The sequence below is a fragment of the Haplochromis burtoni genome, unplaced genomic scaffold, assembly GCF_018398535.1.
Source record: "Haplochromis burtoni strain Fernald_Lab_line unplaced genomic scaffold, NCSU_Asbu1 Contig_76, whole genome shotgun sequence".
Taxonomy (NCBI): Eukaryota; Metazoa; Chordata; class Actinopteri; order Cichliformes; family Cichlidae; genus Haplochromis; species Haplochromis burtoni.
Window position 1 is genome coordinate 2,188,800 of NW_024582437.1, and position 11,236 is coordinate 2,200,035.

General features: G+C 37.8%; 1 long non-coding RNA gene across 1 annotated transcript; it reads right to left on the reverse strand.

Moving 5' to 3' along the window:
- Positions 1-7,431: 7,431 nt before the first annotated feature.
- LOC121814707 lies at positions 7,432-11,227 on the reverse strand. Its single transcript, XR_006054523.1, has 3 exons — positions 11,132-11,227; positions 10,717-10,887; positions 7,432-9,669 (listed from the first exon to the last, which is right to left on the reverse strand). It is a non-coding gene; the product is annotated as an uncharacterized LOC121814707 (long non-coding RNA).
- Positions 11,228-11,236: the final 9 nt, after the last annotated feature.

Below are 11,236 nucleotides of genomic sequence, written 5' to 3' on the forward strand. Positions count from 1 at the left end.
GGTCAATGGTATCAAAGGCTACACTGAGATCAAGCAAAATGATCACAGAGCAATTCCCTGCAGCAGCCATTAAAAGATCATTATAGACCCTTAAGACAACGGTCTCAGTCGAGTGCTGCTTTTGAAAGCCAGGTTGAAAAGGGTAAAAAGTCTTTAATCTGCATAGTAAGATTCTGAACATGATTTTCTACATTTTTTTTTCTAGTAATTTGCTTATAAATAGCAATTTTTCAAATAGGCTGATAATTAGAACTGGGATAGAGAGTCTGTTTTTTCAATAGAGGAGTCACCTCAGCATGTTTAGAAATAGGACGGAAGCAAGCAACTGGGCAATTTTAATACACTGCTCCTGTTGTCAGTTTTGGTGTTTTGGTGATTTCTAATCTTTAGGTTTTGCTTCTTTGCCTCCCTTGTGTTCCTTGTGTTACATCTAGTTATCCTGGTCTCTATGTTTGTGTATTCCATGTTTTTCCTCCAAAAGTTCATTCTGTTCATCTGGACATAGCGTTTCGTGGGAGAAACGTTTCGTCACTCATCCAAGTGACTTCTTCAGTCTCACCTGAGATTCAGCCTCAGATGCTGACAAAACAGGATTATTACTAAAAGTCTGCAAATGGGCTCTTCAGTTAAAGGCTTCCGGGCAACAAAAATCCTCCAGAAGGCACAGCATCATTTGCGTCTCAACTGTTCCGATACTCCTGACACGTATGGGATCACCACAGGTTTTCAGTGTTGGGTAAGTTACTTTAAAATAGTAACTGAGTTACATTACTAGTTATGCGGATCTAGCAAAGTGTTGCCAGGGGGGCAGGTAGGGCATTAACAGGGAATGGGGGGCACAAAGAAATACTTTTCTTTCTTATTCTCATTTAAAATGTCTAGCTTTTAAAAAATAATTATTGAATCTTACAACAAACGATTGATAGATTGATGCATATATACCATCAGAACAGTGTACATCACTGTCACAACAGTGTTTATTTTCATTCAAAGGCTTTATGATTTTTCCTATAATGGTGGGCCGGTCTCTAGTCAAAATGCCCGGGCCAATTTTCTGTCCCAGTCCAGCCCTGTATGCAGCTCATCTGCAGTCTGGTGTTACCTACATCTTCCTATTCAGAAGGCAGAATTTCAGAGTTCTGAGTACAATCGAAAGCACCACGACTGCAGTTTTTGTGTTGGATGTAAAAGGCGCACATGACGCTGTGACGTAGGCTAGAATCATGGCAGCAGTCAATGACGGTCCAGGCGTGGGATTTCTCTCGTGGAAATATGCACATTATCTTTTCCTTTCTATTGGTAGGTGGCACAGTGCACTGTGGCAAGTAAGCAAGCTAGAAGACTGGCAAAGTTATGGAAGAAACACATTAACAAGAGAATTCTGAGTAAAACCAAAGTTACTTTCCCTAGTAACTAGTTACTTTGAAAGTAACGAGTAACTTGAAGTAACTGAGTTACTTTTGAGAGAAGTAACTAGTAATGTAACTAAGTTACTATTTTAAAGTAACTTACCCAACACTGCTCATAACACAGTTCTGAATTGTATTCAGACAGGACTGAGGAGAAAGAAAATGAAAAAACATATAAAAAATGACAAAAGGGTTGGGAAGGGAGTGCGATGGAAAGCACCGGGCATTAGCCCAAGGGTCCTTCCCTTCTGTAGGCACACCACCTGCAGGAGGTGCCGTAGGGTTTGTCTACTGCATACATATGTTATGTCATTTTAAGACAGATTTGGCCAAGACAGCAGCAAATATATATATGTAGTAAATATAGCATCACAGCTCTATAACCTCTTAAGACAATTAAAGGGGGGGGGGAAGAAGCGTGTTGCATCAAAATGTCTTCAATATAGACACATAATTCCCAGGTCAAAATGGGAGATGCCCCCTAAGGTGGTCCAGAATGACCGAACTTAGATCCTGTGGGACTTCCAGATACAGATGGACAAAAATGTTGATAGCTAACCAACCATTTATAGGCTGTGTCCAAATTCAGGGGAAGGATGCTCCGAAGGATCCTATGATCATTCGACGGCCGGGTAGGACGGAAGTGAGCCGCTGTGAAATTGGACATCCTTCTAGCCTTTGTTCAAGTCCGTCCTTACTTCTGTTTTTTCTGCTCACTAATGCCACAGCGCGAAAACTTTCAAATTGTTGTCTGCTACAGAGTTACAAGTATTATATTAGTAGTAATATAGCATCCACCATCTCCTGCTTGCATATTTCTGAAAACATCGTACTGGTGTAGATTGAGCCAGCCCTGCAAACACTGTGGATGGACGATGCAGTGGACAGTGGGAGGAAGCATCCTAAAGCTCTCTTTGCAGACAACCCTGTGTGATTCTCCACTCTATCTTATTCAGTCCCCAAAAATCTATGCAAGGCTGAAGTGTCTTATCCTTCTTTTCAACAAAAAAGAACTCCGCACCCAAGGGCAACGTGGAGGGTCCAGTTATACCAGTTGCCAATGAATCAGTGATGTAATGTTCCATGGATTCTTGCTCAGGCTTAGAAATGTTGTAAAGCCGCCTAGTGGGCAAGGGAACACCAGGGATCAGATCAATCCTACAGCTGTACAGCTGGAGTGCGGGAGAAAGGAGGCCTTCTCTTTGCTGTATACCTGGGCCAATATAATGCTAACATTGAGCTAACCATTAAATACCTAGGGCAAATAACCAAGGTTTCAGGATATGTTGATGTGTTTACGTGTGATGTACATGATAGTGAATGGCTTAGTGTTTAGTACTGTAAAGGCAAGTCATTTATAGCAGAAATGTAATATTTTGTTTTTCATTTCTGTATTACAGTTTTACAGTGCTTACAGTAACCATCTAAAATGTACCTGCTGACTCCTGGATGTTTATTGTGGACCTGTTATGCTATCTGCCAGTCTAGAAACCAGCTTTACACCCTAGTCAGGGCAGAATAACCCTTAATTCCCTAATTACATCCTTAGGTAAAAAAAAAAAAATGTACATGAAGAGAGATAAATGGAAAAGTCAGTTTAAAAAAATAAAATGAGCAATAGTTTGTAGGCAGAGCATAACTCACATCTCCTGGCTTTACTTTTTCTGCATAAAACAACTGTAAAAGTTTATTCATCTCGTTAATAGCCTTACAACTCTTTGCACCCACTTCTGAGCATTGGGTTGGAAGGTATAGGAGGACCACGTCTCTTCCTGTATGGAAAATGTTTTGTCTGTTTTTTTTTAATTCTCGTGGGAAACTGAACAGCTGGCAGTTGTTAAACAGAGCATCAACATTTTCTCTAAGTCTTTAATCGTTGTGTCTTTGGTGGAAATGCATTGGAAACTTGTCACTTTTCTGTCTTCTGGATCAGACTCTATTCCTTTGTTCAAAAGGAATTCCTCCTGTTTTTGTGTTACGCTCTGGTCATTTCACCTCGAGGTAAATGTGTTTCTCATAGAAATAAATGGGGACGAAGTAGCAGGTGGATATTATGCAGACTGCAGGACCTTAATGATTTTGAATAATCAAGATGAAGTATTCCTGCTGCTTTTTACCTAATCTGACAGCAATAATGTGTGTGCGCTTATTTTGCCCACAGGCTAAGAACATTTCATCTTATAAACACTATAAATCTTGTTTCATTTGTTTACTTACTCTTGATAATATTTGGCTTTGGAAATCTGCCAAAAGTACTTATGCTTCAGAAATGACAAATGATTTCACCCTTGCCTGTGTAATTGTAATTGTAAGAGAGGGCAAATGTCAGAGGACACTGACTTTTGCAACTTAGTCATGTGCTGCTGTGTTTTGTATTATTAACATGTGTTCTGTTATTGGCTATTTGATAATAATCTTCTTGTGTTAGATGTATTACATATGGGATCAATTCATACACATTTGACACTTCATTTATAAATGCAGAATAACAAAAAAGATGGTTGTTTTGTGCATTCATGTAGTGATCATGAAATTTACGTTATATGTGCATAGGCAGTTAAGTCATAAAATACTCTGGCCATACTAATTTAATGATGGTAAGCAAAAAAATAAAAAAAATCACAATTGTCATTGTCAATAGGGAGTCAGTAGGGATGGATACACACACACACACACACACACACACACACACATATATATATATATAGGTGTGTGTGTGTGTGTGTGTGTGTGTGTGTGTGTGTGTGTGTGTGTGTGTATACACATATGTGTGTGTGTGTGTGTGTATGTATATATATGTGTTCTGAATATACTTTTTAACATACACATACAGTCCCGATTGAAAAATAGCAAGAAATTATGTTTTGAATGGTTGGATCTTAACAAGGTTCCAAGTAGAACTTCAACATGCAACAAGAAGAAATGGGAGTGAGACAAAAAACATTTTTTTGAGCATGCACTTTATTGAAAACAACACTTGAACTGAAACGGGCTTTTCAAATTTTAGGACCACACCCTCAAAAAACCCCCTGTAAACCCCCCAAAGCAGAAATCAAAGTTCCAAACATGAACTTAGTAATGAGTAGCTCCACCGTTATTATTGATCCCTTAAAAACTTTGTTGTGGCATGCTTGATGCAAGTATTTCCATGAAGTAAGTGGGAACATTTCTCCAAGTGGTGAAGATTGCCGCACAAAGGGCATCTACTGTCTGGAACTGTTGTCCATTTTTTTTAAACTTCCCTTGTCATCCATCCCCAAAGGTTCTCAGTTGGATTTAGATCAGGGGAACACACAGTATAGTCCAAAAGAGTAATCTTATTCTCCTGGAAGAAGTCCCTTCTCCTGCAGGCATTGTGTAATATAGCGTTGATCTGTTGAAAAACCCAGTCATTACCACACAGACGGGGGCCCTGAGTCATGAGGCATTCTCTCTGCAACATCTGGACATAGCCAGCGGCTATGACCTCCTGCAACCCCCTCGTCAAGCTCCATTGTTCCACTGAAAGAAAAAGCACCCCAGACCATTATGGCATCCCCTCCACTGTGGCACATAGAAAACATCTCAGGTGGGATCTACTTGTCATCCCAGTAACACTGGAAACCATCAGGACCATCAAGGTTACATTTTTTCTCATTGGGAAATAAAACTTTCTTCCACCTCTCAGTGTCCCATGTTTGGTGCTTTCTTGCAAAGACCAAACAGTCAGTTCTGTGGCGTTCAAGAAGACGAGGCCTTTGAAGACGGTTTTTGTTTTTGAAGCCCTTCAGTCTCTGATGGTTGTGGGGCTGCATTCGGCACCACTAATGGTCTTAATTTGTGTTGAAGATCGTTCAGTGTCTTGACTAGGGATGGGTATTGATAAGATTTTAACGATTCCGATTCCATTTTCGATTCTGTTTAACGATTCGATTCTTTATCGATTCTTTTTTTTTTTTTAAAAAAGGAGAACACTAAGGTCGATTAGCTTAGAACTTTGTTTTATATCTTCTCTTTGAACAAGATAGAAATTTAGGAGTAACATGGCCTTACAAACCCAACAGTGAGATCTTAAGAGATCCAGCCTACGGCTCTTCAATGGGGTGTCACAGGGTCCCCAGGAAAAAAAATTGTAAATGTAAAATAATAAAATAAATATTCTTGTGAGACATATCACATATTGACGGGGTCGGGTTATGTTAAAAAGTATAAATTGTTATACTTTGTTCATTGGTTCAAAGGTACCCCACACTTCTTTTTTTGTTTGCTTGTTTGTTCTGGTGTATTTTTCATTTGAACTGTTACTCTGCCAGAGTACTCATATTTACAAGATGGCATTGAACGCCCCATTGGTGTATCAGGAAAACTATTTTGTACGTATGTTCCTTGAAGGGGATTGAAGTCGTTCTTTTTTCCACCGCAGCGAAGGGCTAGGAGTAGGAGAGGAGCTGCTGTATGTTTTTGTTATCGAATCGATCTGATTGTGAAATAAAGCATATGCAGTGAGAAAGCAACTCCAGGAGTCATCCCTGCCTTAAAGCTGCAACATTCTTCTGTAGCAATAACAAAGTATAACATAAATTGTTCTGTGGCAATTACACAAGAATATCCAGTAATGTCCCTGCCTACAATTAAACACATTCACTTACCAAAAATCGGGGGCATCTGCTGTGGCAAATGGGTGCAAGCCTTTGACCACAAACTTAGACACTGCTCGGTGACATTCGTCTATCCTGGCCTGAAAGGAGACGCTACCGGTAGACTGCAGCGAGAACTGCCAGCGAGCGCCAGCCAGACTCTGTCTGTCTCTCTCATCATGGTCACCTACATGTACAGTAATGGCAGGTCTTGTAATAAGGCAGATTGCGCTAACATAATATGCACTGTTAGTTGATTATTTACCTGCCGCATTAACGGGAGAGGACGTGCAAACGTTAGCGCTGCTGCTGGGTTGAGAGTCACGAGTCCGGAGCGGAATTAAAAACGCGTGTCATCGCGTGTTTTGTGAGCAAATGCTTTTGCATATTCGTAGTGTTTCCTCCCTTAAATGAAATATCTACTTTGCAAGTTGCCCTGTTGTCATCCGGTTCTCATAAAGTATAACCAAACTTTTGAGCGTTTGAGCCGCCTAGCGCCGTGTTTCCTGCCAGGTAAATGACGCTCCGCAACGTGGTGACTCATTCGGGGCGACTGGAATCGATAAGGGAATCGTTTGCAAAAATGCAAACAATTCCAAGGAATTGAAACAGTGGGAACCGGTTCTCAACAAGAACCGGTTTTCGATACCCATCCCTAGTCTTGACGGACAGCCAGTTGGATCCTTAGACTCAGTGCTGGTGAAATTTCTTCAGGTCTTCCACTTGCCTTTTTTGTTCCATAACCTGCAGGATTATTTAAGAAATTCCAAATGACTGTCTCACTCTCACTTGCATCCCACCTTAGCAGCAATGGTGCACTGCGAGAGACCCTGCTTATTCAGTTCAACAACCCAACCACGTTCAAAAAGGGAATGTTCTTTTGCCTTTGCCATCAGAATGTCATGACAATGTGACTACCTGACAGAAAATGACAATGAATCCATGTTTTTGCACAGATTTGGCTTTTTAAAGGCTGTAAAACAGTTGATCAGCTGTAAAACAACTGGTTTCAGTTTAAGTGTTGTTTTCAGTAAATTGCATGCTCAAACTAATGTTTTGTCTCACTCCCATTTCTTCTTGTTGCATATTGAAGCTCAAACCTTGTTAAGATCCAACTATGCAAAATATGATTTTTTTATTTTTATTTTTCAAGTACTCTTAAACTTTTGATCGGGACTCTATATATATACTATCTTAGGTATGTCTTAGATGGACGTACAATGGTTCTTCGTTTATCGTGGGAGTTACGTTCTAAAAATAACCCGTGATAAGTGAAATCCATGAAGTAGCCAACTTTATTTTTTACAATTCTTATAGATGTTTTGAGGCTGTAAAACCCCTCACTAGACACTTTATACAATTTATACTCAGGCACGAACATTTTCACACCTTTCTCTCTTGTTTAAACACTCAACACAATTTAAGTGAGATCAAACCATTGAACAGTTTTAAATATCCAATGATTAGTGGTTCAGAATGTGCCTTGTTTTCCCCAACACTGGGATGCTCTTTGCTATTTTTGTTTTTAGATTTCTAACATGAGGCTTCCAGCAGATTTTGCAGTCTGACGTCACACCCCTTCTATAATATTTTTTCTGATTATAAATCAAACATTCTAGACGTGGTAGAAGTGGAGACTATATAGACTTTATAACCTTAATTCTTTATTTGTAACAGGGACAATGCATTTTAATAAACATTGCTTTAAATGTACCAGATTTAGCTATGAGCCAATTTTTTTATCTGTAGTTCCCAGACAGAAAGAAAAGATAACAGAAACATAAGCAAAGGTTGCAGGGCATAGACCCTTATCGTGATGGAGCCGAGGCAGTTTGTTTTCGGTAATCTCTAATGAAAAAGGAAAATATAAACAAACATAAATGATTATGATACTGAATGCCTGATAAACATCTAAAACAGGAAACAAAGTCTTAAATGTTGTTGTGATCATAAAAGATGGGATCAGATACTGAACAAAACTAAAAATAGATATATATTTAGTAAAACTAAATACTAACATATGCAAGCAAATATGCAAAACATTTTCTCTCTCTCTTTTTTAAGATGCCTAAATTAAGACTAAAACTAAATGGCATTTTAGGCAAAAGAGGGAAATGTCACAATTAACAATGGTGGAAAAGACTAAGGTGAGAAGAGTGCAATTGAATTTAAGTTATACAGTATATAATAATATGTAAAAATAAATAATAAATAATTACACAAAGCTGCAAATGTTAAACATGATAAAACACAACAACCATAACTCTTATGTCATATATTAACAGGGAATATGCCAGACTGCTGTTATGCTAAATAAGTAAGAAAAAATATGAAAATTCACATGATGGTCTTACAAGGAACTCAGTGGTATTCTGGTCATAATAAATATATTGACTGAATGTGTTATCTTTATTATATAGTTAATAGTTTAAATGCCCACCTCTCTTACCTAATATGGCATTTGTGGGACAAGTCACATGTCCAAGTGTTGTGTTACACAAAGTCGACCAGAAACAAATGTAATACTTATTTTGAAATTACTGACTCATTCTATTTTCCAGGAAGTGGCATTTTACAACCACTTTTAGTTCCATAATCGTACAAACATAGCACAAACTGCAACTGTGAGTTAAAGAGACATGAACAACTTTAGCTACTGCCATCTAATTAACATTATAAGAACAGTTATATTTTTATACAATTCAAACAATCAGGTTTAGAAAGATTTCCTCTGGAGTAATGTTTCTTTTGTTTCTTTGTTTCTTTAAGTCATTGCAAGCCTCGAACATTAGCATTTAAAACTGAGTTGTATTTGTGTTTACGGACTTATTGTAAGTGTGAGAGTGTTTCTCCTCCTCCTGGAGGACAGTTTCGAATACATTCATAATGGATTTGCAGACTTCTTTCTTAAAATCTTATTCCATAAACACATGCAGCAGTGGATTCAGGCAGCTGTTGAGAAAGGCCATATTGGTGGCCAAAGGGATGCCAATGATACAATTTGAAGTATCCATTTTTTTTTAGCTTTCACAATTTGATCCATAATATGAATAGGAGCTCAGCACAGAAAAAAAGCTGATGATAACAGCAATGGAACGACTCAACTAGGTGGCCAGTGGTTTCTTTTGAGATGATTGTTTTGATTGTGACAACATAAGAGGAGACAATGACAGTAGATGGGACTGCAAAAAGCACAAGGAAGCAGGCGATGATAATTGGTGGATGATGAAATTGTCGCAGTATATTGGGAGATTCTGCATTACAGTCATCAGAAACCGCGTAGCTGTTTAAGCAGAGAGTTTTGCTTTCATTCTTACACGCTTGCTCTGTGTCCATGATGATGGAATATGGAAAGCCGATCATCAAAGCCACCCCCCAAACACCCAAAGTCACAACCCTTACATACATTTTTTTAAATCACCACCAGAATGTAGACACTATCAAACATGTTCAGAATAAGTACCATGGTGTTGTGCTTACACATGAGTTTGCCAAAAGGCCAGTGGAAGTCTAAAGCAAGATTTATTAAATTAAGGGGTATAAATGCTACAAAGTAGATGAAGTTGGCCACAGGTTGAGGTACCAAAATGTGGGTACTGTTTTCCTTATCTTGAATCCAGTCGTCCAGATAACCAGTACCATTCCTGAGCACACCAAAGACAAATATCAGGAAGTGAAAAATGTTAGACACAACAATGAAAGACTTTCTAATTTCATGGTTGTACTGGTGTTAATACAAGAGTTAATGGTTTGTTATTGTTGGTCTCCATCATTTTCTTGCCAAAGTCAGTTATAGTTTGGTTATACTCAATTAATTAGCCCCAAATAATTACTTGATGTCAAATACAGTTGAAGTTACGAAGAAAATGAATTTTGTCGACATGAGCCCCCAGTGCTAAAACAACACGAATAGTGATCCAGATTAAGGCACTAAACTATGCCAAATTACAAAAATTACAGTAGTAATGAGTAAAAATAAATAACTAAAAGTTAATAAGAGCAGTAATAATGTCAAGTTATGAGGTTAATTAAACATTTTAAATGTTCAAAGTTATCGAAAATTTATCTAGAGGCAAATTATAATACAAATATAGGGCGTTACTACAAAGTGAATCAATATATTCAAGGTTCATTCCATGTATTTGAGTTTTATTCAATATATTCAAAGTTCATTTTATTTATATTTATTTATATTTATGTTTATTTGACTAGATTTTATCTTAATCTGAATAAATGTCTCTGAGAATATGCATTTATATTTGCTTTCAGGTGCAACTGTGTGGCTGAACACAAAACTGTGCTGAAAACAAAACTGTTCAAAATGCATGTTTCATTAGTCTTATATATTTGTTTGTGTTGTGTGTTTATTTATTTACACAGGATAATTACATGTCATCTTATAAACACTGTATTCTCTTAATTCACCCTTTATTTCACTTGTTTGCCTACTTTTAATAAATAGTTTTGGCATAAGAAGTGCACCAAAAATGATTATACTTATAAATGGCAGATTTAACCATGCACTTCTTGTCTAGTCAACACATAAGAGAAACAAAGCGCATTTTGTCTGATTTTCTTAATTTAGTTATTAGAAGTTGCAACTCAATCATGTGTGGGGGTGCCATGATGTTTTGGTATGCAAACAGCTCCCTCTACTGGTTGATGTTATAATAATCAGTCTTTTCTGTTACTTGTTTTTTGATAGTGATAAGCTGCTGTCATCAGATGCTTCTTGTACTGTCTTTCCCTCTTCACACTGCACAGAAGAGGAACTGGCAGCAAGGTTCAACACTTTTCTTCCATCAAGACTCTGAAGACCATTACTCTTTGTCCACAGGTTTAATGATGTAGAAAGTGTGAAACTGAAACAAACATAACACAATTACAATTACAGCATATTCTTTAAATCTTACATATACACTGTACCTACAAGTCTACAATAATCTAAATCAACGTAGCGTAGCACTTTAGCTGCAAGAATAAGCATTAGCTGTGCTCTAAACATGTGGCTTCAACAACGTATCAAAGTTACACATTAAATTTCCCTCATGTCACAAAATACAACCACAGAACTACAGATAAGTATCAAATAAACAATATACATACAGACGATGCTCCAAAAGACGAAGGATTGAGGGCAGATGCATGTGGATTCATGGCAGTCTCCTTGGCCATGTGCAAACTTCACTAAACCTTACTACTTCCTGCTTC